Raw genomic sequence first — 26,061 nt, 5'->3', positions numbered from 1 at the left:
TTGTAAGTTATCCCTGATACCTTTGATATAATAATCTGTAAAGCGAGAATTTCCTTGTCTGTCAGTCTGTTAACACATCGCAGTGGCTTTCCATCTTGTAAAAACCACGTTGTAAACAAAGAAACAAGCAAAGATAACCTTACTCACAGCATTCTAGGCGTATCTGCAGTTGCGTTCGATCGTGTGAATGAAAAACTAACGCACAAAATATTTCTATCGTAGAGAAGGTGTGGATCACAGCATAGAAAGAGGGGGCGTGGTAGGTGCAGACACCCAACAAACATTTTTAAAAAATATTTCTAGCCAGTATTGAATTATGAAACTTTGCGATGTTATTTTTAAAGAATTAATCTAATAAATTACGGAATTAAAAGAAATACGAATTTTTTCGCAATTTTGTCCTACATCTGCCTTTGGCAACAGCTCGCGTGAAGCGAGAAAGCCGGGTTCGAGTCCCGGTCTGGCACAATTTTTCATTTCCGTCATTCCCTTGTGCATCCGATGAATGTTCGTATTCGCAACTGCGAATACATTTCATGTAAGAGTGAATGAAGATCGTACTCAAGGAGTGACAGAGTCTTTTACCCCTAGCCCCAAGAAATCAGTTCGGAGGACTAGTCGTGAATTAGCAATTGCTGTGGCGTGTATGTGGAGACTTAAGGAGGCGCTTATAACTACAGCCTTGTTGTTTGCAGTTGTTACAAACTATAAAGCCTACAGACAAGGTTAACGTGTCAACTTTGCCAATGAAATGTTGCTGCACGACGATGACGATTTTCTGGGTCGTGCCGTCTTCAGTGACTAAGCTACATTTCACCTAAGTGGAAATGTGAACACACGTAATGTGCGCATCTGGGAATCAGTAAATCCCATAGAGATGGTAAAGTTGCAGCTAGGCTAACCTGAATTGAATTTTCTTTGTGCTACATCCCAGCGGAAAGTTTATGGGGGTTTCTTCTTCCCTGAAGCAACTTATGACTGGTGTTCATTCGTGCTCTAAAGTTATGGCTCTCTCCTCAGTTGGAAGATGAACCACAGTACTATATTTGGCAGCAAGATAGTGCGCCGCCTCGTTGGAATAATTCAGTAAGCGATTGGTTAAATGGCTCTGAGCACTATGGGACTTAACATCTATGGTCATCAGTCCCCTAGAACTTAGAACTACTTAAACCTAACTAACCTAAGGACAGCACACAACACCCAGTCATCACGAGGCAGAGAAAATCCCTGCCACCGCCGGGAATCGAACCCGGGAACCCGGGCGTGGGAAGCGAGAACGCTACCGCACGACCACTAGCTGCGGACTATTGGTTAAATGACGATGTTTCCGACAGCTGGATTGGCCGCTAGGGGGCAGATGACAGTGCTTGTTTCTCACCGACTCTACGTTCACCCCATCTAACACATGCAATTTTTAGCTTTGGAGCTACATAAAGGATCGTGCGAACGTGCCTCCACTACCAGCTATTCTACCCGTCTTAAGAGAGGGGATTGAAGCAATTGTTGGAAAAGTACTTCACACGCACACTGAATGTTTGGGAAGAACTCACCTATCGACTTAGCGTGAGCTGTCTGAGGAATGATGGCCACAACGAACAGTTGTCAGAAAAACTGTCTTAGTTCGTCTTTCGTTTGATGTATTATTCATACCAGTCGGATGTAAAAAACAGCCGAAGTTGCAGGATTCAGTTATCTTTATTTAATTTCAAGCTACCTGAGCCCATTTTCAAATCATCCAAACAGACAAAATGGTATATTCCCTAACAGCATGCAAACCATGTTAAGATTGTAGGTACACCTATATCAAAGTAAAATTTTTCTATTAAAACAGGCAGGACAAACACACAATGTTACGATGGTACGTACAGGCCAAATGAAACTTTTTTTTTTAAACGAAAGAAAATTTATTAAAGATAATACAAAAGAAAATGAAAATCCTTTTACATATAAGTAATGGTATTTTTCAAGAGTAACATTGCTCGATGTAGCCCCCTTCATCCGCAATGACCGCCTCCAATTTTGTCCTGGAGCGATTGCACGCACTCTTTAAAACAGCGCTGTCCATATTCGCGAATGCTGCTTCGATAGTAGTGCGTAGAGAATCGACTACGCTCCTAACGTAGTAGTCGAGGGGTATCAAATCCGGACTATTCGAGGGCCAGAACTCCTTTGACCAGAACATATCAACGATATCCGAGAGTCAGTTTTGGACTAAATGGCTCGTAGGAGCCGGTGCACCGTCCTGTTGAAAGATACTTTTTCTCCCCGAGGCCACATTTTCCGTCCACGGTTTCACAACATTCGTCAAAACTTTCAGATAAACTTCTTTTATCACAGTTTGTCCCTTTTCAAAGAAATGTGGTGGCATATCAACCTCAATGAACGCAACACTTAGGACGTGAACCACAGACTTCTTCGAAGCATTATACTTCGCCACAATATCGTAAAAAATGATCTGGGGCATCCGAAAAATCGAACTACACTATTGGCCATTAAAATTGCTACACCAAGAATAAATGCAGATGATAAACGGGTATTCATTGGACAAATATATTATACTAGAACTGACATGTGATTACATTTTCACGCCATTTGGGTGCATAGATCCTGAGAAATCAGTACCCAGAACAACCACCTCTGGCGGTAATAACGGCCTTGATACGCCCGAGCATTGAACAAACAGAGCTTAGATGGTCTGTACACGTACACCTGCCCATGAAGCTTCAACACGATACCACAGTTCATCAAGAGTAGTGACTGGCGTATTGTGACGAGCCAGTTGCTCGGCCACCATTGACCAGACGTTTTCAGTTGTTGAGGATCTGCAGCATGTGCTGGCCAGGGCTGCGGTCGAACATTTTCTGTATCCAGAAAGGCCCGTACAGGACCTGCAACATGCGTTCGTGCATTATCTTGCTGAAATATAGGGTTTCGCACGGATCGAATGAAGGGTAGAGCCACGGGTCGTAACACATCTGAAATGTAACGTCCACTCTTCAAAGTGCCGTCAGTGCGAACAAGAGGTGACCGAGACGTGTAACTAATGGCACCCCATACCATTACGCCGGGTGATACGCCTGTATGGCGATGACGAAAACACGCTTCCAATGTGCGTTCACCGCGATGTCGCCAGACACGGATGCGACCATCATTGTGCTGTAAACAGAACCTGAATTCATCCGCAAAAATGACGTATTGCCATTCGCGCACCCAGGTTCGTCGTTGAGTCTGTGATGCAGCGTCAAGGGTAATCGCAGCCATGGTCTCCGAGCTAATAGTCCATGCTGCTGCAAACGTCGTGGAACTGTTCGTGCGTATGGTTGTTGTCTTGCAAAAGTCCCCATCTGTTGACTCAGGGATCGAGACGTGGCTGCACGATCCGTTACAGCCATGCGGATAAGATGCCTGTCATCTCGACTGCTAGTGATACGAGGCCGTTGGGACCCAGCACGGCGTTCCGTATTACCCTCCTGAAGCCACCGATTCAATATTCTGCTAACAGTCATTGAATCTCGACCAACGCGAGCAGGAATGTCGCGATACGATAAACTGCAATCGCGATAGGCTACAATCCGACCTTTATCAAAGTCGGAAACGTGATGGTACGCATTTCTCCTCCTTACACGAGGCATCACAACAACGTTTCAACAGGCAACGCCGATCAATTGCTGTTTGTGTATGAGAAATCGGTTGTAACCTTTCCTCGTGTCAGCACGTTGTAGGTATCGCCACCGGCGCCAACCTTGTGTGAATGCTCTGGAAAGCTAATCATTTGCATATCACAGCATCTTCTTCCTGTCGGTTAAATTTCGCGTCTGTAGCACGTCATCTTCGTGGTGTAGCAATTTTAATGTCCAATAGTGTATATCAGTGGGCGAACGCCCAGCGTGAAGACTTTCGATAGTCGCGGCTCTTCGGTTGTATTCCACAGTTGTCCGTAACATCTCGGCCATTTCGAAGTTCTGACTGTTTACTAGATGCCTACGGCTTTCAAGAGCGCCAATTGCGACCTCCGGCGGAAGTACGATATGGGATAAATTCAAACTGACATTTGTCCAGATTTAAGCTCTGCGCCCTGAAGACGTGCATCAAACTCAAGGTTTTCTATGAACACTGGTTGTTGTTGTGGTTGTTGTGGTCTTCAGTCCTGAGAGTGGTTTGATGCAGCTCTCCATGCTACTCTATCCTGTGCAAGCTTCTTCATCTCCCAGTACCTACTGCAACCTACATCTTTCTGAATCTCTTGGTCTCCCCCTACGATTTTTACCCTCCACGCTGCCCTCCAATACTAAATTGGTGATCCCTTGATGCCTCAGAACATGTCCTACCAACCGATCCCTTCTTCTGGTCAAGTTGTGCCACAAACTTCTCTTCTCCCCAATCCTATTCAATACTTCCTCATTAGTTATGTGATCCACCCACCTAATCTTCAGCATTCTTCTGTAGGACCACATTTCGAAAGCTTCTATTCTCTTCTTGTCCAAACTATTTATCGTCCATGTTTCGCTTCCATACATGGCTACACTCCATACAAATACTTTCAGAAATGACTTCCTGACACTTAAATCTATACTCGATGTTAACAAATTTCTCTTCTTCAGAAACGCTTTCCTTGCCATTGCCAGTCTACATTTTATGTCCTCTCTACTTCGACCATCATCAGTTATTTTGCTCCCCAAATAGCAAAACTCCTTTACTACTTTAAGTGTCTCATTTCCTAATCTAATACCCTCAACATCACCCGACTTAATTCGACTACATTCCATTATCCTCGTTTTGCTTTTGTTGATGTTCATCTTATATCCTCCCTTCAAGACACTATCCATTCCGTTCAACTGCTCTTCCAAGTCCTTTGCTGTCTCTGACAGAATTACAATGTCATCGGCGAACCTCAACATTTTTATTTCTTCGCCATGGATTTTAATACCTACTCCAAATTTTTCTTTTGTTTCCTTTACTGCTTGCTCAATATACAGATTGAATAGCATCGGAGAGAGGCTACAACCCTGTGTTACTCCCTTCCCAACCACTGCTTCTCTTTCATGCCCCTCGACTCTTATAACTGCCATCTGGTTTCTATACAAGTTGTAAATAGCCTTTCGCTCCCTGTATTTTACCCCTGCCACCTTTAGAATTTGAAAGAGAGTATTCCAGTCAACATTGTCAAAAGCTTTCTCTAAGTCTACAAATGCTAGGAACGTAGGTTTGCCTTTCCTTAATCTTTCTTCTAAGATAAGTCGTAGGGTCAGTATTGCCTCACGTGTTCCAGTATTTCTACGGAATCCAAACTGATCTTCCCCGAGGTCGGCTTCTACTAATTTTTCCATTCGTCTGTAAAGAATTCGTGTTAGTATTTTGCAGCTGTGACTTATTAAACTGATTGTTCGGTAATTTTCACATCTGTCCACACCTGCTTTCTTTGGGATTGGAATTATTATATTCTTCTTGAAGTCTGAGGGTATTTCGCCTGTTTCATACATCTTGCTCACCAGATGGTAGAGTTTTGTCAGGACTGGCTCTCCCAAGGCCGTCAGTAGTTCCAATGGAATGTTGTCTACTCCGGGGGCCTTGTTTCGACTCAGGTCTTTCAGTGCTCTGTCAAACTCTTCACGCAGTATCGTATCTCCCATTTCATCTTCATCTACATCCTCTTTCATTTCCATAATATTGTCCTCAGGTGCATCGCCCTTTTATAGACCCTCTGTATACTCCTTCCACCTTTCTGCTTTCCCTTCTTTGCTTAGAACTGGGTTTCCATCTGAGCTCTTGATGTTCATACAAGTGGTTCTCTTATCTCCAAAGGTCTCTCTAATTTTCCTGTAGGCAGTATCTATCTTACCCCTAGTGAGATAAGCCTCCACATCCTTACATTTGTCCTCTAGCCATGCCTGCTTAGCCATTTTGCACTTCCTGTCGAAGGACAAACATATTGTGTCTCTCCTGCTGATGTTCACAAAAAAACTTTATCCCTCGAGCGCCGTGTGACAAGCTCGCGCTACACTGGGTCATAGGTCGCCGTATGGCGTAACGGGATTCCCCCACTGAACGACTGTGTTGTGCGGTGGTCTCCGTCCCTCCCCTCTTATCGGCAGGAGAGCCGCTAAGTGCCGGAGCTGTGCTCTTTCCTGTCCTCTGGCAGCCGGCTGCGTTCCTGGACCCGAGCGGTCCCCGTCTGTCACCGGCGCCCGCTCTTCCGACTCTCCGCCGCGTAATAACCTGCGATGATTATCTTTTAATTGAGCCCTCGACGCCGAATAATGGAAGGGAAAGCCGACGTGAGGGGGAAGGGCCGGCGGCTCAAGCTCACTGCTCTCGTGGCCCGTTAGGTCGACTCGTCACATTCCATTCGTCCACCGCATGCCGCCACGCGTTACACTTCGCGGTCGGGTGGCTTCTGGCGATGTGGTAACACCTTTTACGTAGGCTAGGCGCTGATTCTGACCAGCCTTGTGCAGCAGGAGGTCGGGAAAAGCTATACCTATCAGGAGCACAGCGCTTTCTCTCGGAAGCTTTTTAGATACTCCTGCTGTAACCTGATTCGACAAAAGAGAGGAAAAACTCCGTTGTGTTCGACAGCGACATCTCCTAGAAACCACCAAGGCAGAGAGAGCAACACTGATTTCTCTACACTCACGGATTATAAGAGTTGATAACATGTGTTGTCGAGAATGAGGTCGCAACAAGACACAAAAGTGTGTCAGTAAACTTTCTCATGAATCGTGACTGTAGGACTAGTCACAACATTAATAACATGCAACTTTTTTCCATTTAAAATAAGGTATATGACAACAGTTGACGTTTGCAGTCGGATAAGTAACAAGACCATAGGCAAAGTTGTCATAAATCCAAAGATTGTTTTAAACACGAGAGAACTTTACGAAGTGCATTCAAGTTCTAAGGCCTCCGATTTTTTTTCTCCGGACTGGAAAGAGATAGAAACATGCGCATTGTTTTAAAGTGAGGCCGCGTTCATTGTCAATACGTCCCAGAGATGGCAGCACCGTAAGGCAGATGGAATTTTACCGCCAGCGGCGAGAATGAGAACTGTTTTAAATACTTAAAATGGCGACGTTTTCCTTACTTCAACAGCGTGCAATCATTAGCTTTCTGAATTTGCGTGGTGTGAAACCAATTGAAATTCATCGACAGTTGAAGGAGACATGTGGTGATGGAGTTATGGATGTGTCGAAAGTGCGTCATGGGTGCGACAGTTTAATGAAGGCAGAACATTGTGTGACAACAAAGCGATGCACAAGCTAAAGCACAAGCCGGTCTGAGACATGATCGAGAAAGTGGAGAGAATTGTTTTGGGGGATCGCCGAATGACTGTTGAACAGATCGCCTCCAGAGTTGGCATTTCTGTGGGTTCCGTGCACACAATCCTGCATGACGACCTGGAAATGCGAAAAGTGTCATACAGGTGGGTGCCACGAATGCTGACAGACGACCACATGGCTGCCCGTGTGGCATGTTGCCAAGCAATGTTGACGCGCAATGACAGCATGAATGGGACTTTCTTTTCGTCGGTTGTGACAATGGATGAGACGTGGATCCCATTTTTCAATCCAGGAACAAAGCGCCAGTCAGCTCAATGGAAGCACACAGATTCACCGCCACCAAAAAAATTTCGGGTAACCCCCAGTGCTGAAAAAATGATGGTGTCCATGTTCTGGGACAGCGAGGGCGTAATCCTTACCCATTGCGTTCCAAAGGGCACTACGGTAACAGGTGCATCCTACGAAAATGTTTTGAAGAACAAATTCCTTCCTGCACTGCAACAAAAACGTCCGGGAAGGGCTGCGCGTGTGCTGTTTCACCAAGACAACGCACCCGCACATCGAGCTAACGTTACGCAACAGTTTCTTTGTGATAACAACTTTGAAGTGATTCCTCATGATCCCTACTCACCTGACCTGGCTCCTAGTGACTTTTGGCTTTTTCCAACAATGAAAGACACTCTCCGTGACCGCACATTCACCAGCCGTGCTGCTATTGCCTCAGCGATTTTCCAGTGGTCAAAACAGACTCCTAAAGAAGCCTTCGCCGCTGCCATGGATTCATTGCGTCAGCGTTGTGAAAAATGTGTACGTCTGCAGGGCGATTACGTCGAGAAGTAACGCCAGTTTCATCGATTTCGGGTGAGTAGTTAATTAGAAAAAAAATCGGAGTCCTTAGAACTTGAATGCACCTCGTAGTAGCCATGATCCTACTGGATGTGGTATGCCGTTTCCTTCCTCCGATCTTGGACTAACGTAGTCAGTCATCTATAGGTGGATGTGTACACACCGAACCACAGTGCGACTCAGCGTTTTTAATATAAAAGTAATTAACACGAAAAAAGAATTTTAGTGAAAACAATCACAGGCGTAAAAATCTAACAAAGTTCTGTATGACCTATAAAAATTGATTTTCATTTGATACAATATTGACAACTCATAATACTGAGTAATAACCAAAATAAAATCATGAAAAATTAAATCTGTGAATCAAAAATGAGGCGCAGCTGAGCTGCACCGTGCCGACTGTTTTACGAAGTCGTTTGAAGTCAACAATAACGTAGCGTTACACTTTACGTCTCCAATGAGTGCACCGTACACTATATGGGTAAACCTCGCTATAAAATTAATAGTGGTTACAGATTAAGCATCAGTTGTTGTACGTGTGGCTAAGATTGTCAGGGGAACGTGTAACGAGACAGTTATGTCAAGGCACTAACATCCACTCAATGTCACTAGTTTGCAAAACATAAAAGCACGGCATTATTTCATTTATGAGATTATTAATTTCAATACAAAACATGATCGGGAATATTTGAAAGTACGTGTCACTGTGCAGAAACTGTAACCAGTAAGACTGTCTATTAGTAGTGTAAGAAAATGTTTGGATGATTACTCGTATTGGCACTTCAGTCTGAGCACTTTATGGATAATGTTATTTGTGTAATCAATTATTTCAAAAGCTAAACTATACTGAAAAGCAGAAAATGTGTTAAAAGGAAACGCAGTATGTACGATATCTATTGTACTTGTATGAGAACTCCACTAATTAAGCAGAGAATTTTTTTATCGTAACAACCTCGAGAGTAGTAGTCTGTGGGAGTCTGTTGTTCCGATGTTGTACAACTGTGAGCATTCTGTGACGATCGATGAAATACGTATGGAGGAATATATATAAGAAGAATAAATATAACGTGACTTTACATGGAGATACTACAAGGAGAGATGTTGCACTAAGCAGTAATTAACGTGACATGGCTGTAAAAGGAACGAGGGAGGATTTGGAAATTACTTATGTTACTCTGAACAGTAATGGCACAACAATAACCCAACTACGTGATAATTACTTATGAAGTACAATTTCTCGCTAACAGTTTCCGTTCACATTCTGAGTCTGTTAAATTAAAACCATTGTAAACAATTGTTTCTTTCATTAGCTATTTTCAAACCTTTCACTACAAATTATTCGGTCACTCAAGGAAAAACAAAATTATAAGAGTGCGCTGTTTCAGCCATTTCAGTAAATCAATCAGTTTAGTAACTGTAATAATTACCAGTTGCTAGTACATGAACACGAAAATGGAATGGTATTCCGAGCGTACTGAAATTTAATTATAGCTCGGCGCTGATTGTTCCGGTGTCTTCACAGTCACAGTATCAATAAATTAACATCTTTTGTGATAAATACAGACTGCCGCGTTATAAAGCCGAGGAAAAATAAAAACAGTGAGTGTGTCGTCAGTATAAATGGTTCCTGCATACGGCAATTTAAACCACAGGTATTATTTGGTTTGGTAATTGAGAAATTTAGACACATCTATACGCAAGGAATATGAAATGATTGTAATTTTTTGCCATGAAAGGGCGTATACTTAGTACTGGAACACCATGGTTGGCTATCATTTCCCTTATTGTTACCTGGGAAGACCTTCCCGTTTCCTAGCGTTCCTTCTGTTTCTTTTTATTTTCGAGGTTCGCATATGATGTACATTTGACCGGCCAGGAGTCAGAAATAAATTCATATCCTTTTGCTAAAGTACTTTCTCTTATTAGAACAACACATGTATAGAAAAATTGTAAACCCCATCCGAGGCCGGCCGCGGTGGGCGAGCGGTTCTTGGCGCTTCAGTCCGGAACCGCGCGGCTGCTACGGTCGCAGGTTCGAATCCTGCCTCGGGCATGGATGTGTGTAATGTCCTTAGGTTAGTTAGGTTTAAGTAGTTCTAAGTTCTAGAGGGCTGATGACCTCAGATGTTAAGTCCCATAATGCTCAGAGCCATTTGAATTTGAATCCCCATCCGACGGAAAGCGTGTAAATTTTATTCTGCCAGTTTTCGGGTCAGAGATGTACTTATAGCATTTTCTCTATTGGAGATAGCTAACTGGTTAGCTGTCTGGACGCTGTAGGGAAACACCTAGACTCGTGTCCTAGACCAACGACAGTTGCTCATGTACGCAAGTTCGATTTGCGTCTGGTTCACTTCCTTCTCTCACTATATCGGTTCAGGTGCAAGAAGTAGAGAATCATTTCCTTTCACAATTCGAATAAAATCTTGATGGCAGCCCTCAGCAACATATTCGAAAAATAATCCTTGACTCTCGCCTCAAATTACCGATCTCCTAATTCCTCACCAGTTGGGTTTCTACGCCGAGCATTCAGATATCCAAGAATCCCTAAGCTTTGCAGAGAACGACTCCAAGGACAGTAAAAGAATAGAATGTATTACAGAAGTAATCTTGGACATCGAGGAAGCGTCGCGCTGCGATTGGCATTATAGTTTAAGGAAACTAGATCACATTGAATCTCTTGGACACGTCACCTGAGTTACAGCAATTTTTTGTCGAAAGGAAAAGCACTTGAGCCAGACACGGCCAGTTATAACAGGAGTACCACAAGCTTTGGTTCGAGGCCCTCCAGTTTACGTTATCTGCAGGAATAACGTGTCTCAACAGGTCGGCGATAACATGTACGCCGAAGAAACGTAGATCTGCGAGAGTTATCACAATATTTTACCCGTATAACGAAAACTTCAGCAGTACTTGGAAAAAAAGGAATTGTTCATGTCACGATGAAGATCAAACTTTCCAACCACAACATACATTTAAACAACGAATAAGAGTGTCTGTTTAAAATAATAATTGTACCCATCGCTTGACGCACTGGTCAGTGAATGTTGTGATGAGACACGCACCACGAGAGCCCAGAGGAGAATTGGCTAGCTGTAGCGCAACAACGTCTTTTTTCGATTTGGAATGACATTACTTTCAAAATTTGTGCTATACCGTCAGAAGCTGAACTGAATGTGTGCAGGAGTTTAACAGATCTTCTTTTTAGGTAGTGTTGACGATATCAGATACAATTAAATATAAATACTAAAACAGTGCTGCTAATGAACAAAGTGTGCCTTGTGACATCAAGCGAGAACGCTAGTTGGAGCTGCATCAGCTCGACACATTTCACACCAGTAGCGACTACCAGCCTCCAAAAAGTAAACCCAAACATGTAACACAAGGTACAGAGGTAGAAGAAAGACAGTAAGAAACGAATTTCTGGTACATATGACCCCTCCACGTCTTCATCGACAATTTACAAGTTAGACTATAATGGAAAGATTACGCTGTTCCCAATCCAGTTAAGAGAAAATTTATAACATAATTAAATCGTTAACCTCTGTCTTTTGCAAAACCATAAGATGTCGCGCAAAGCAGTAAACATAAAGCTTTTCAGTGCGTGCAACAACGTTTACGATATGTTCACGTGGAGTGATTTATTGCCGTCTCAACGGCCTGAAAGTTAATTTTATTTACGACGCGCCAGCGAACATGTAGGGCTGCCCGTTTCATCGGTAACGGTATGGGACGCTAACTCCTTGGCCTTCGCCGATAGCGTTTTCTATTTGCAAAGCAGCAGGCCGTATCGACTGACTCAAAGACCACGTCGATGATACATCATCGTGTCACCGGCGGCGAAAATAATTCAGCTTTTACGACGCCACTCCATGCCGTTCCGTTAGGCGGCACCATTGTCGCGACTCCGCCTATCCTCTAGCTATATGTATACGTCCGCTCGCGAACTGTTCGTCCTTGCATTGTCCTCAGGTCTTACATTACAACACGCCGTCTGCAACTCAGCCGCTGTGTGTGTGTGTGTGTGTGTGTGTGTGTGTGTGTGTGTGTGTGTGTGTGCGTGTGTTTGTGTGTTTGTGTGTGAGTGAGAGAGAGAGAGAGAGAGAGAGAGAGAGAGAGAAAGGGACCTAATATTTCACAAAATATTCAAGCTCTTTTTTCCGACAACAACAAGGATGCGTATTATATTGTACCATTATGAAGAACAGCTATTGACTGTTTTTGCTGATTGTTTTTAATCAAAGATTTTGTAAGTGCAGATATCATATTTCACGTGGCATACAGATAGTGGAAGATAAACAGCGAGTCAATCATAATTGTTTACGACGTACCACAGAACTGTAGGGTTGAGACGAACAATTTGATATAGGCCACTTGCAGTCTATGAAGCCGGGAAAACAACCTCAAATTGGCCTACAAAACGTGCAGCGCACGCATGCTGCGCCAGGTTTTCTATATCTTATTGCTCTCTTACGCCACCGGCTTGGCTACTTCGTTACAATTATTAATTTAAACTTCCCCGTGACGATACTAACATAAAAATGACTTTTATCAACATTATGCAAAGCCTAATTTCATTTACAGTTCTATCTAAGCACAGCGGTTTCTTTGTAAGAAGGTTAGATAAACAAAACGATTGAACTGTTAATTTTTTACTGTTTACATTCGAGGTAAAATTTACATAAACGTCAATTTTTTTTTATTTTATAGGTGCAAGAACACGATGTTTTCAATATTCAAGGACGAATTTTGGGTAACATTTCGCGCGGCGAGGATGCGTTGTGGCTAAGATGGCTTTTATAGGCCAATTTGATACTCTTTCCGAGCTTGATAGACCACAAGCGCCGGCAGCGGTGGCCGAGCGGTTCTAGGAGTTTCAGCCCGGAACCGCGCGATTGCTACGACCGCAGGTTCGAATCGTGTCTCGGGCATGGATGTCTGTGATGTCCTTAGGTTAGTTAGGATTAAGAAGTTCTAAGTTATTGGGGACTGATGACCTCAGATGCTAAGTCCCATAGTTCTCAAAGCCATTTGAACCATTTTTTTTTTTTTTTAGACCACAAGCGTCCTACATCAGTTAGTTTGTTGCGAGGTCACCTATAGCACTGTGGTACGATGTAAACAGTGATCGTTTACGATATGTGCTTATGTGAAGGACAATCCATCGACTGCGTTATTTCGATTTTTCGGGTTTTATTTCAGACATGTATTTCGTATACTGGACTCACAATCCAGGGGATGATGGTTCAAGTCCCCGTCAGACAATCCAGATTTAGGTTTCCGTTATTTTCCTCAATCGATAAGGGAAATGCCGGGATGATTAGTCTGAAAGGGCATGATCGATTTCCTTTCTAATCCGATCCGAGCTTGTACTCCGTCTCACTGATTTCCAAGGTATTGCACATATACCGTCGACAAACTGCAGTATGAATATACTCACCACAAATACTCTATGGGACCAAAGATATTCCCTTAAAGTGGTAGTTGATGATAGGAATGGTACAAAATAGGCACCTCAAGGTCATCTCACCGGCTTACAGCATTGCTATTTAGTGAAAATTTCAAATGTTAATAAAAATTCCGAAAAAATTAAGTGATCTCTAATCTTAGTCTAGAACATGGTACAGTACTTCCAAAATAAAATTCTTGCCAACTGTTACGAAACAAACACTAATGTTACAATAAATTTGGAATAAAAATATATTTTTACCTCAACCTATGGATAAAACAGAATCATTGACATATTAACAACGAAAATAATATGTGAACATTTTCAAAGTTTATAGATGCATGTGATACACATTTTTGCATGAAAATATAAAAGTACTTTGAGATGAAAAATAAAATACCGTAAGAGGTGAGAAACTGTTCCGTCTGTGGAAAGAAAGATGTCGTCGCAAATGAATTTGCGATCTTTTGGAACTTGTACAAACTTCCAAGGCAAAACCGTTAAGAACACTATGAAATTACTTTTGATAACAGCCGAGACATCAGTATTGTATGTCACGTATGAACGCATTTTATTTACAAGAGATTCCGTGCGCGACTGTGTGCGAGTACATGTGTGCCGCCGCCACGACTTTAGTTCCGATAGTTCGGAGTTGGGTTGGGTTGTTTTGGGGGAGGAGACCAGACAGCGAAGTCATCGGTCTTATCAGGTTAGGAAAGGAAGTCGGCCGTGCCCTTTCGAAGGAACCATCCCGGCATTTGCCTGGAGCGATTTAGGGAAATCACGGGAAACCAAAATCAGGATGGCCGGACACGGGATTGAACCGTCGTCCTCCCGAATGCGAGTCCAGTGTGCTAGCCACTGCGCCACCTCGCTCGGTCCCGATAGTTCGGCTTACTACGATCGAGAATATTCCGTACCTCCGTAAAATTTTTATTTGCAGCTCTTACTGACATTCCTTCACTGCACCCATCACCCAGATTGCCGATGTATTCTATACAAAATTAACTGTGGGTACTTTCAGGCCAAAATATCCGTCGAAGTAGAGCAAAGTGTATTTTTGCGTATGGTTTTCTAAAACCCACGTTTTATCGAAGTATTCTACATGACTGTTGTCATCAGCACACAGTAAATACAGTTTACACAATGCTTCGTTCTTGCTGCTGCAACGTCTCTGCATTGTATTAACATTTTCTGTCCATCGTTTTACTTTCTGAATCAAAAACTAAGTGATCAGAGAACAAGGAGGACGGAGGTCTCTGAGCCAGAATGATTAATTTTTCCACGGAGATCGTTCTGTATTTTTGTAGCCGTATGATACTCTCCCCTGTCGAAGTTCAATTCTACGAACTAACTTTTCGTCCAAATCGTGAAATTCCATATGTTTTCTGTGTTCATTTGTATTCCTTTCTCCGAGAATACCATTTTATTTCATTTTATGAACTTGCACAAAAGTTATGTTATTCGTAGCTTCTTCTCTGTTGGCCAGATGGGTAAAAAATTTCCAGTACCTACCATACAACGATTTTAGATTGTTTTCGAATGTATTTCCCTTTACGCACATCAGCCGGGGAGCACTACATATAGGCCGTTGCTTCTGCATTCCGTGCACTACCAAACACAAGTTTCTCGGAAGACTGAAACCACACGCGGATCCACGATATCGAACGGAAAAAAAGAACTTTCCTGGCGATGACCTCATGAACTAACGGTGTGCATGCGACTGCAAAGCTCTGAGGGGGGCGAATCACAGCGCTTAATGCCGATAAACTGCGGGGAGCGAGTGTGACCTTGTAGTGTCTAATTTCGAGACGGCCACTTTGGTAAGGTAGTTATAGCCTTTGTCAGCTGTCTTGTTTCTCCAGTGTATCACATTCCTATACTTCCAAGACCACTGACCCAGCGAGGTGGTGCAGTGGTTAGCACACTGGACTCGCATTCGGGAGGACGACGGTTCAAACCCGTGACCGGCCATCCTGATCTAGGTTTTCCGTGTTTCCCTAAATCGTTTCAGGAAAATACGGAGATCGTTTGAAAGGGCAGGGCCGACTTCCTTCCCCATCCTTCCTTAATCCGATGGGACTGATGACGTCGCTGTTTGGTCACCTCCCACAGATCAACTAAGACTACTGCATAGTTGTATACAGGGTGGTCCATTTATCGTGACCGGGCCAAATAACTCACTAAATACGCGTCAAACGAAAAAACTACAAAGAACGAAACTTGTCTTGCTTGAAGGGGGAAACCAGATGGCGCTATGTTTGGCCCGCTAGATGGCGCTGCCATAGGTCAAACGGATATCAACTGCGTTTTTTGAAAATAGGAACCCCCATTTTTTATTAAATATTCGTGTAGTACGTAAAGAAATATGAATGTTTTAGTTGGACCACTTTTTTCGCTTTGTGATAGATGGCTCTGCAATAGTCAAAAACATATGGCTCACAATTTTAGACGAACAGTTGGTAACAGGTAGGTTTTTTAAATCAAAATATAGAACGTAGGTACGTTTGAACATTTTATTTCGTTTGTTCCAATGTGATACATGTACCTTTGTGAACTTATCATTTCTGAGAACGCATGCTGTTACAGCGTGATTACCTGAAAATACCACATTAATGCAATAAATGCTCAAAATGATGTTCGTCAACATCATTGCATTTGGCAATACGTGTAACGACATTCCTCTCAACAGCGAGTAGTTTGCCTTCCGTAATGTTCGCACATGCATTGACAATGCGCTGACGCATGTTGTCAGGCGTTGTCGGTGGATCACGATAGCAAATATCCTTCAACTTTCCCCACACAAAGGAATCCGGAGACGTCAGATCCGCTGAACGTGCGGGCCATGGTATGGGGCTTCGACGACCAATCCACCTGTCATGAAATATGTTATTCAATACCGCTTCAACCGCACGCGAGCTATGTGCCGGACATCCATCATGTTGGAAGTACATCGCCATTCTGTCATGCAGTGAAACATCTTGTAGTAACATCGGTAGAACATTACGTAGGAAATCAGCATACATTGCACCATTTAGGTTGCCATCGATAAAATGGGGGCCAATTATCCTTCCTCCCATAATGCCGCACCATACCTTACCCGCTAAGGTCGTTGATGTTCCACTTGTTGCAGTCATCGTGGATTTTCCGTTGCCCAACAGCGCATATTATGCCGGTTTACGTTACCGCTGTTGGTGAATGACGCTTCGTTGCCAAATAGAACGCGTGCAAAAAATCTGTCATCGTCCCGTAATTTCTCTTGTGCCCAATCGCCGAACTGTACACGACGTTCAAAGTCGTCGCCATGCAATTCCTCTTGCATAGAAATATGGTACGTGTGCAATCGATGTTGATGTAGCATTCTCAACACCGACGGTTTTGAGATTCCCGATTCTCGCGCAGTTTGTCTGCTGCTGATGTGCGGATTAGCCGCGACAACAGCTAAAACACCTACTCGGGCATCATCATTTGTTGCAGATCGTGGTTGACGTTTCACATGTGACTGAACACTTCCTGTTTCCTTAAATAACGTAACTACCCGGTGAACGGTCCCGATACTTGGATGATGTCTTCCAGGATATCGACCAGCATACATAGCACACGCCCGTTGGGCATTTTGATCACACTAGCAATACATCAATAAGATATCGACCTTTTCCGCAATTGGTAAACGGTCCATTTTAACACGGCTAATGTATCACAATACAAATACCGTCTGCACTGGCGGAACGTTACGTGATACCACGTGCTTATACGTTTGTGACTATTACAGCGCCATCTATCACAAAGTGAAAAAAGTGGCCCAACTAAAACATTCATATTTCTTTACGTACCACACGAATATGTAATAGAAAATGGAGGTTTCGTATTTAAAAAAAAAAAACGCAGTTGATATCCGTTTGACCTATGGGAGCGCCATCTAGCGGGCCAAACATAGCGCTATCTGGTTTCCCCCTTCAAGGTAGACGAGTTTCATTCTTTGTAGTTTTTTCGTTTGATGCTTATTTCATGAGATATTTGACCCGGTCACTATCAATGGACTGTATACGAGTAGATGTGACAACGTAGCAGCTTGTATAGTAACATCGCCTGGTAAGATATTAGGTATCCCCTTAAAGAGCGCATTTGTGTCTGATTCAGAACCGGTATCAGACGGTCACGTGACCGTCCACCACTGGCGTACGTCATGACGTTGGAATGGTGCGTGTGCGTGTGCCCCAGTGAGTTGTACGGAATCAACGCAATAACGTGGTCGACGTAGAGGCGTAACTGAAAGACAGAAAGAAGCTATCGTGTTTGGACGTGCCCATGACCATACCGTGAATGAGGCTGCCCGATTTGTCGCTGTATCAATGCGTCTACAACGAAAGGTGTACGACTCAGAGCCACGTAACACTAAGGACAATGGTTGTAGGCGACAACGACCGGCGACGAGTATCACGTCTTGCCAAAGAAAGTCGGTTTGAAAGCCGAGATTAATTGCTGCTGTTGGTGAATGGAAGTCCACCTCAACCCGTTTCCGAGCGAACATTTCTAAGTGAACTCTTTTTCTTTTTGTTTCAGTTATTACTTAGTTCAAAACCTGCTGCCTATTTTAAAAAGCCGGTCTTACATTTTACAGTTTACATATTACAGTACATTATCCCGTACTTCTAACAAAATTTGTTTTTAACAATAAAATAAATGTAACAATAATGAGTTAACACTGGTATAAAACGTACATAATTTGAGGAAAAGAAAACAGAAACAATTTGTTTATTTAAGGAGAAGCTAGTAGATGAACTGCATACATTAGACGTTTGGAGTCGAGTAACTCGAAAAAAGTCATGAAACTACTCGCCTTCAATAGACAAATAACACAGAAACTGGGCCGTAGCTGACTAGTGCTGTATAGTATAGTCCGACGGGTAGCAATTTTACCTATTTTCAAATGATGCAAGGTGTCAAGTGTACCGACAGCCCAATGAGGCGTTTAGTCCGCAGTGTATGGGGAGGGCGTGGGAGGGGAGAGGGTGTACTTACGTTGTAGTTCTGAGATCTTTTGGGCGAGTTTTTCGGAGCATGACTTGGGCTTACTCATTTAGGTTACCCTAGACGCGACACAGAATGTTTATTTCAACATCCTCAGTGGCCAAGTGCTGGCCTCCCTTTTGCATCTTCGTGATGAGTGTGCTGTGGACACTCCTGATCTACAGGGAGACAACAGCCATGCTCACAGGGCTGCACGCAAACGTTCCTGAAGCGCACACTATTGACACGCTAAACCACCCGATGTTAATCCCACAGAAAATATCTGGGATGCTTGGAACAGTGAGCGAAACGCAGCGATCAACATTCCTGCGGTGTGGTAGGTCTACGGGAAATAACCATAAATGGGGGTGGGGGGCAGCTAGATACGGCATAATTGAAGAAACTTGTGGGCTCTTTCCCGGAAAACTTAGGCTATTATCAAGCTTAGATTCAAATGGCTCTGAGCACTATGCGACTTAACTTCTGAGGTCATCAGTCGCCTAGAACTTAGAACTAATTAAATCTAACTAACCTAAGGTCATCACACACATCCATGCCCGAGGCAGGATTCGAACCTGCGACCGTAGCGGTCGCTCGGTTCCAGACTGTAGCGCCTAGAACCACACGGCCACTCCGGCCGGCATCAAGCTTAGAAGAGATGTCATATGGTGTAACTGTGACGTCTGCTGGGGTGATTACCTTTTTGTTCGCTGTATTTAATACTAGTACTGAATGATATGTAGTGAATGGAAAAGACATTCGAAGTGAATAAATAGTCCGGAAACGGTTATTTACGTTTTCTACAAATACCATGTGCTTCAGTAGAACGTTAAGAAAGGAACTGGGTTTTGGGAATGAGCGCAGGATGTATAAGATGAAAGAGAACGGTTTACGACCACGCTCGGATGAAACGTCGGTTGGAAAAACTGCGAAGATTTCGAAGAGAGTATGTAAATAGGATAGCAGTGAAGCCGTTCCGAGATGTGTGTCACGGCTGTATGCGAGGCAGCGCCAACAGTTTACTCGCCCAATCAGCGGCTTCTTATTCACAGATGCTGTAACAGAGGTATGCAAGCGCGAAGGAATGTTTACTTAGGCCTAGCCAGCAGCAGGTCATTGGCGTCAACATTTCCGCACTGCCCGCCATAAAGCAGGAGAGCGTTCTTGAGCGAACACGCTGGCCGGTTTCGTTAGCGTCTAGGCTTCTGTTTGTCTGGCTGTGTTCACAGGTGAGGCGAAAGTGTGAGATAAAACGATGTTGGAGAATTCTACGGCGAACAGTACAGGCGTAAAAGCGTCGTTCACAGCTTCAGACAGCTAAAAGTGTTCTACACGCCTAAGAACAGCGTGGGGAACTCCGTCCTGCTGCACGTCACGCCTGCATCTAATTTGAGGTATACGATCAGGCAGAATGTGTAACTATTCAAAAGTAATAATTCCAAGATAATGTGGTTATGTCATGTTAAGATGTGATCATGTCCCTATTACTTTCCATAATAAGAAATCTACCAGTATTATAATATTGAAAACTTGAAGAGGAAAGGAAAAGTCGTAATATGAATAAAGTCTAAAGGATGGAATTTGTTTAAAAAAGTGTCATATTCATCTGGTGTAACTATAAGCAAAAAAGTTTTAAAGGTACATGATTGCAATTTAATTTGTTGTTATTAATGTTTTTGTTTCTTTCTAAAATCTCTGCACGAGCGATCGATACTGTTATAAAGTTGTGTCACCATCTCTTTTACGCTTGTGCACTTTTTTCATTCGTTCATATGAAACTTGAAAAAGGAGAACTGCGCAATATTTGAGTTATGTTTTATTAACATACTGCAAAACTTTCTATTGAACGATGTACTCGTAATTTTTTTGGAAAATGCTGCATGTAAAAAATAAATATTGAGGTAAAATTCAAAGTGGAAAATGCAGGATGCAATATGATGGTATTATGAGAAGGATAATTGCTACTCGTCATATAGCTGAGATGCTGAGTCGCAAAATGGCACAACAAAAAGACTGACAGAAAATGAGCTTTCGGCCAACAGGGCCTTCGTCGGAGATAGAACGTACACACACACTCACGCAAACGCAACTCACACACACATGACAGCAGCCTATGGCTGCTCTCACCACACTAGGCCTCAGTAGCCAGTTTCGGTTAATTAAATCATTATCAACTACAAGAAAAAGTATAAAATCTGTTGGTTTATAAAAGCATCTTTCTCATAGAAGACACTTTCGAATACCGTATGTGACAATGACGAAACTAGGAATGCAACAAAACCACACCCTGGCAATATCTTGAAAACTTAGGTAAAAAATTGTTAAGGCTTTGACAGCAAGACAAACTGCCTGTTGACTTCTGTCTCGGATTTTTCGGATGACGTTTGTTTGATTGTTTTCCTGACGTTTCGCCTGTAGGAGTGGCTGGCATTGTCAAAGCTTCACCCTCCATTGCTGGTGGTGAACTAAAGTCGAGGTCGCGGCCGCGGATTATGTGTAGCTGTCGGGCTAACGTCCAAGGGCTTTTCCGTGGTAATTCCGGTGCGGTTGTCCTATTGTTACCTGCAACGTCAGCCGAAGAAAACGAGACAGAAGCCTGCAGGCAGCTTGTCAAATTTAGATAAGTTGCACACACACTCCTGACAGTTAATTTTGTGTTAGCAGAAGGCCAACACCGTGTTACGAGTGCAGGTCGAAATGCATGCGTTTTAGCTCACGCAGGCTGGCGTGAGGAGGGAAGAACTATACTGACGTGAGGTCTGGAACATGACAAGGAATGAGAATGCAGAAAGCGGACGTAATTAGTTTGATACTTAACTTTAATTCATTAATGATGAACGTCGCTCTTGACGGTACATGATTCACAATATTATCTGTTCAGAATACATTCTTGAAGATAGTAATTATAGTAACTGAATAGGGCGCCTTGCTAGGTCGTAGCAAATGACGTAGCTGAAGGCTATGCTACACTGTCGTCTCTGCAAACGACAGCGTATGTAGACAGTGAACCATCGCTAGCAAAGTCGGCTGCACAACTGGGGCGAGTGCTAGGGAGTCTCTCTAGACTAGACCTGCCGTGTGGCGGCGCTCGGTCTGCAGTCACTGATTGTGGCGACACGTGGGTTCGACGTATACTAACGGATCGCGGCCGATTTAAAGGCTACCACCTAGCAAGTGTGGTGTCTGGCGGTAACACCACAGTTAATAGGCGACAAACTCTGGTTATGTTGCATCCCATGTTTTGTGATTGTCACGTATGGTATACGAAAGTGTCGTCTATGAAAAATGTGCATTTTTAAACCTAAACATGTTATAATTTCCCTTCCAGTTGATGATGCTTTAATTAATCGAAATCGGCCAAGAATAAATATTATATAAAATCTGATGGCAGATAACATTCATTTCTTCATATATCACACCTGGCAAAGGCCTTGCCGCAGTGGCTACACCGGTTCCCGTGAGATCACCGAAGTTAAGGGCTGTCGGGCGTAGTCGGCACTTGGATGGGTGACCATCCAGGCCACCATGCGCTGTTGCCATTCTTCGGGGTGCACTCAGCCTCGTGATGCCAATTGAGGAACTACTCGACCAAATAGTAGCGGCTTCGGTCAAGAATACCATAATAACTTTTGTGGCGGCGTTCGTAGCGACAAACACTTCGCTGTAGAAACGGCTTACGAAATCACCGCCACACTTTTAATAGCGGGCCGACCGGTCCGCTGGAACAGTGAACAGAAAGATGAAAACCCAAACACTCTGATTAAATAAAAGTCGGTACTTATCTTTATTAACGAAGATACAGAAACACAGTAGTGAACTCCGTGTCTACAGAAATCTGTCTAGTTCGAGTCGGAGCGGCTAGGTCAGCGTCGGCTGACGACAAACAACAACTCTGCTGCGATGAACACACAACTGACTAGCAAGTACACAAATCGGTGGCGAGTATACAACTGAGCGGCGAATACAGAACTGTCCTAGCGCTCGCGACTCCAGCGCTTAAGAAGCCAGAAGCCAGCGGTGGCCCGCGCAGACTTGCGGCGATTTCCTGTATCGCTGGCGCTGCTTATGCGGACGGCGTCCGGACTTTGATGCTGCCAACCTTTTGGCAGCGGGCTCGGTTGGCATTACTGGCTAGGATATAACAATAACGACCGGGCGAGCGGTGTGCTGACCCCATGCTCCTCCTATTCGCATCCTCCACTGAGGATGACACGGCGGTCGGATGGTCCCGGTAGGCAACTCGTGGCCTGACGACGGAAAGCTTTTTTATATATATATCTCACAGCTGTAACTAGTCACCTACATAAACTTTTAATTATTAACGTATTTAGTCGTTGAATTATTATATTTACTTTGAATTCTCCTAGTGTTTTTTAGTTTGCCATTTGCTTTTCCTAGAACTAGCCTTGTTTGATAGGTCCTTTTATATCATTACAGATACGTACTCGTGGATAATATACGGTTGTTACTGTAATGGACAGCCAGTAACAGTCTAAAAGGCTTGTAAGGGTGTTCCAGGGGAGGTTGCCCTGAGAAATATTTGTTGTGAAGAAAATGTATACCTTGAGCCTTTTCTGAGTTATTTAGCACTGACGTTAGCCAATCAGGTCGCCGCGCCGGCAAATCAAGCAGCCTGCCAGAGGCGGTATCGCCAAAACGTGCTTTTGGTGTGATTTCCTCAAACCAAACAAACATAGCTTTTGCTCGACTAGCTTTAATTTATCACTTCAGAAAAAGGCACATTGTAACTGATAGTGAGCACTTCAGCAAGCCGTAACTCACGGACCCACAAATGTATGTGCATTACCGCATTTTAGCGCTTGCAAGTGCTTGAATTTGCACGCGCAACAACCTGATTGGTTAACTTCAATGCTAAATAACTGGAAATGGCGCAACGTATCGAATTTTTTCCTTAACAGTTACTTCTCGGCACCATCTCCCCTGCAACACTCTTACAAGCTTTTCAGACTGTTTCTGACCATTATGTATTCAATAACTGATCGCTAATCGTATAATTTAACAATAACGACCCTTTCCCGCTATTTGCGCACAAAATCTTCCATTTTTTCGTGTTATCTTATAATTGTGAATACCTGCTGCATTGATGGACCAGAATAACTAGACGACTAAATTCTCTTTTGTCATGCGTGTCTTTTCTGTATATCGCCCGAAGACGGAGCACGTACGCTGATATGCCATACAACGAATCTGAAAAACAAAAGAAAATAGCACATCGTTATGGTCTACATGTCCTTTATTGCCAGTCAGAATCTACAGTCTCGTACACGGGCCTCCAGTTTTCCGCCAGAAGTTTCGGCAATATATTCTCACTTCGCGCGAATTTACAACGCCACAAATATCGCCAATGTGTGATGTGATATAGGACCAGTTCCCATATTTGTGTGCTGTGTTCGTGCACTGCCAAATGAATGACAACGGTACTGTTTCTTTCCCCAGTTCTCGGCCTGCATTTGACAAAGACGATGGACGCACCGACTGTAAAAGGCGAGGACCACACAAACTGGTAGCAGGCCGCATGGCTAATACATACAGGTGGTCCTCGCGGCATTAAGATTCCTCTCGCCTCCATAGAAGGACAGCCGCTTGTTCCAACATCTGGCCGGACGCACGCCGTACAAACGCATTTGGGTGTACGCTGCCGCAGTTGCTCGACCAACTGGTAGACATGCGTCTCGGCGGCACAATCGGCATACGACGAAGCCACTAGGCACCAAATCGCATAGATTCTGTACACCTGGTCTTCTGCTAAAGCTTCCAAGAGCTGCAGATTCTACCTTGTCAGTTTAACAAATTACCATTTTTTTACGCGGTTGATGAAGATGATGAAGTGCGCAGGGGACGATGCAGAAGACCCGTACCGCCATACTAGGCAATGTCCTAGTAGAGGTGGTTTGCCATTGCCTTCCTCCGACCGTAATGGGGATGAATGATGATGATGAAGACGACACAACAACACCCAGTTATCTCGAGGCAGGTGAAAATCCCTGACCCCGCTGGGAATCGAACCCGGGACCCCGTGCTCGGGAAGCGAGAACGCTACCGCGGGACCACGAGCTGCAATTTCCTCCTGTTGACAGTTGCTAGTCAGTGTGCGCAACGCCAACTTGGATGTCATTATTGCCGGTATAAGACACTGATGATGGACTAGTTCCTAACAACGGTCGGATAGTACATAATTTGTGCGCAGCTTAAATGTGCCATTTAAAAAATTTCGTTTATCACTAATGATATTGCTATTGTAAAAACTCTAACGTTGATACTGACCCGGCACAAAACACTATCTCTCCGACATCTTTCGACCGGCTTTTATCGACAGTACTAGAGAGGACAGCCAGCACGAAAAATTAGGCAGCTAGTAAGCTACGGTCAGTGAAACCGAATAACCGTTCAAGGCAGACGTAGTTCTTTTCTGTAACTGACAGGAGGCAAAGTTCTCCTATCACACCTTGAGATACGGTTTCCTTCAGGAGAAAGACTCAGTGTGTGACGCTTGTAGCACAAGGGTGACAGTACATCATGTACTGGCAGAATGTACAATGATTACCAATCGGAAACCAAGCGGTGTTTGAATGGGAAAGTTATCGCTGTTGTGAGGGAAGTACGTGCATCAGAAGCGTTATAAATTTTTGTCAGAGTTTTCATCTTAAACCTAAAATCTTAGAGGTAAGAGTGTATCTTTTATTGTGTTTTTACTTTCTAATTTTTATGTGCTGAATTAATTTCACCTTTCCTTTCGGATATGCTTCTTTTGCAAGTATTTGAAATAATTCACCGCGGACATGCTTATCACTTAGAAGCAATCCTGAACAGACTAGAGACTGTAGTATATGACAACAATACGGAGAGAGCGGAAAAAAAATCTTTTGCGACAGATTAATATAAAAGTGGGATTTAAGGCCTAAGTCTTATTTAAAGCAGTTTTTGCTGTTATTGACAGCATTTACAAGTAACAGTACAAGTAAATGTATTCCACTAAAATAGAATACTTTTCATTCCGCTCGAACACTTAAGCAACCAATCTTGTCTGTTTACTAGGCCATGATTTAACGTAAAGAAACGTTGTGATGTTTGTGCTACTTTCTGCATAATGATGGAGGCACACTACCTGCAAACAGATAACGGTATACCAAAAATACTATAGTGTCACATCAGCATCTACATTCCAATATTTGTATTTTCCGAGTTCAATCAGAACGTAAAAAAACCACTTCCGGGAAAGAGAGACAGAACAAGACACAAGCAGGCGTACTAACTAATTCCGTGAAAACTCCTACAGCACTCGAAAATGGGAATAAATTCCATAAACACGTCGTGCTACGTATGTAAAAACGTAGCCGGTATAGTATTTTATTGTTTGAACAAGATTGGAGACAACCAATAATGCCTGGAATCGGGTGTAATGTTATCTCACATAGGTCATACGAAGCAGGCTGCCCTTCAAACACAGTGATAAAATAA

The sequence above is a fragment of the Schistocerca cancellata genome, chromosome 5, assembly GCF_023864275.1.
Source record: "Schistocerca cancellata isolate TAMUIC-IGC-003103 chromosome 5, iqSchCanc2.1, whole genome shotgun sequence".
Taxonomy (NCBI): Eukaryota; Metazoa; Arthropoda; class Insecta; order Orthoptera; family Acrididae; genus Schistocerca; species Schistocerca cancellata.
Note: the sequence above shows the minus strand (reverse complement) of the source record.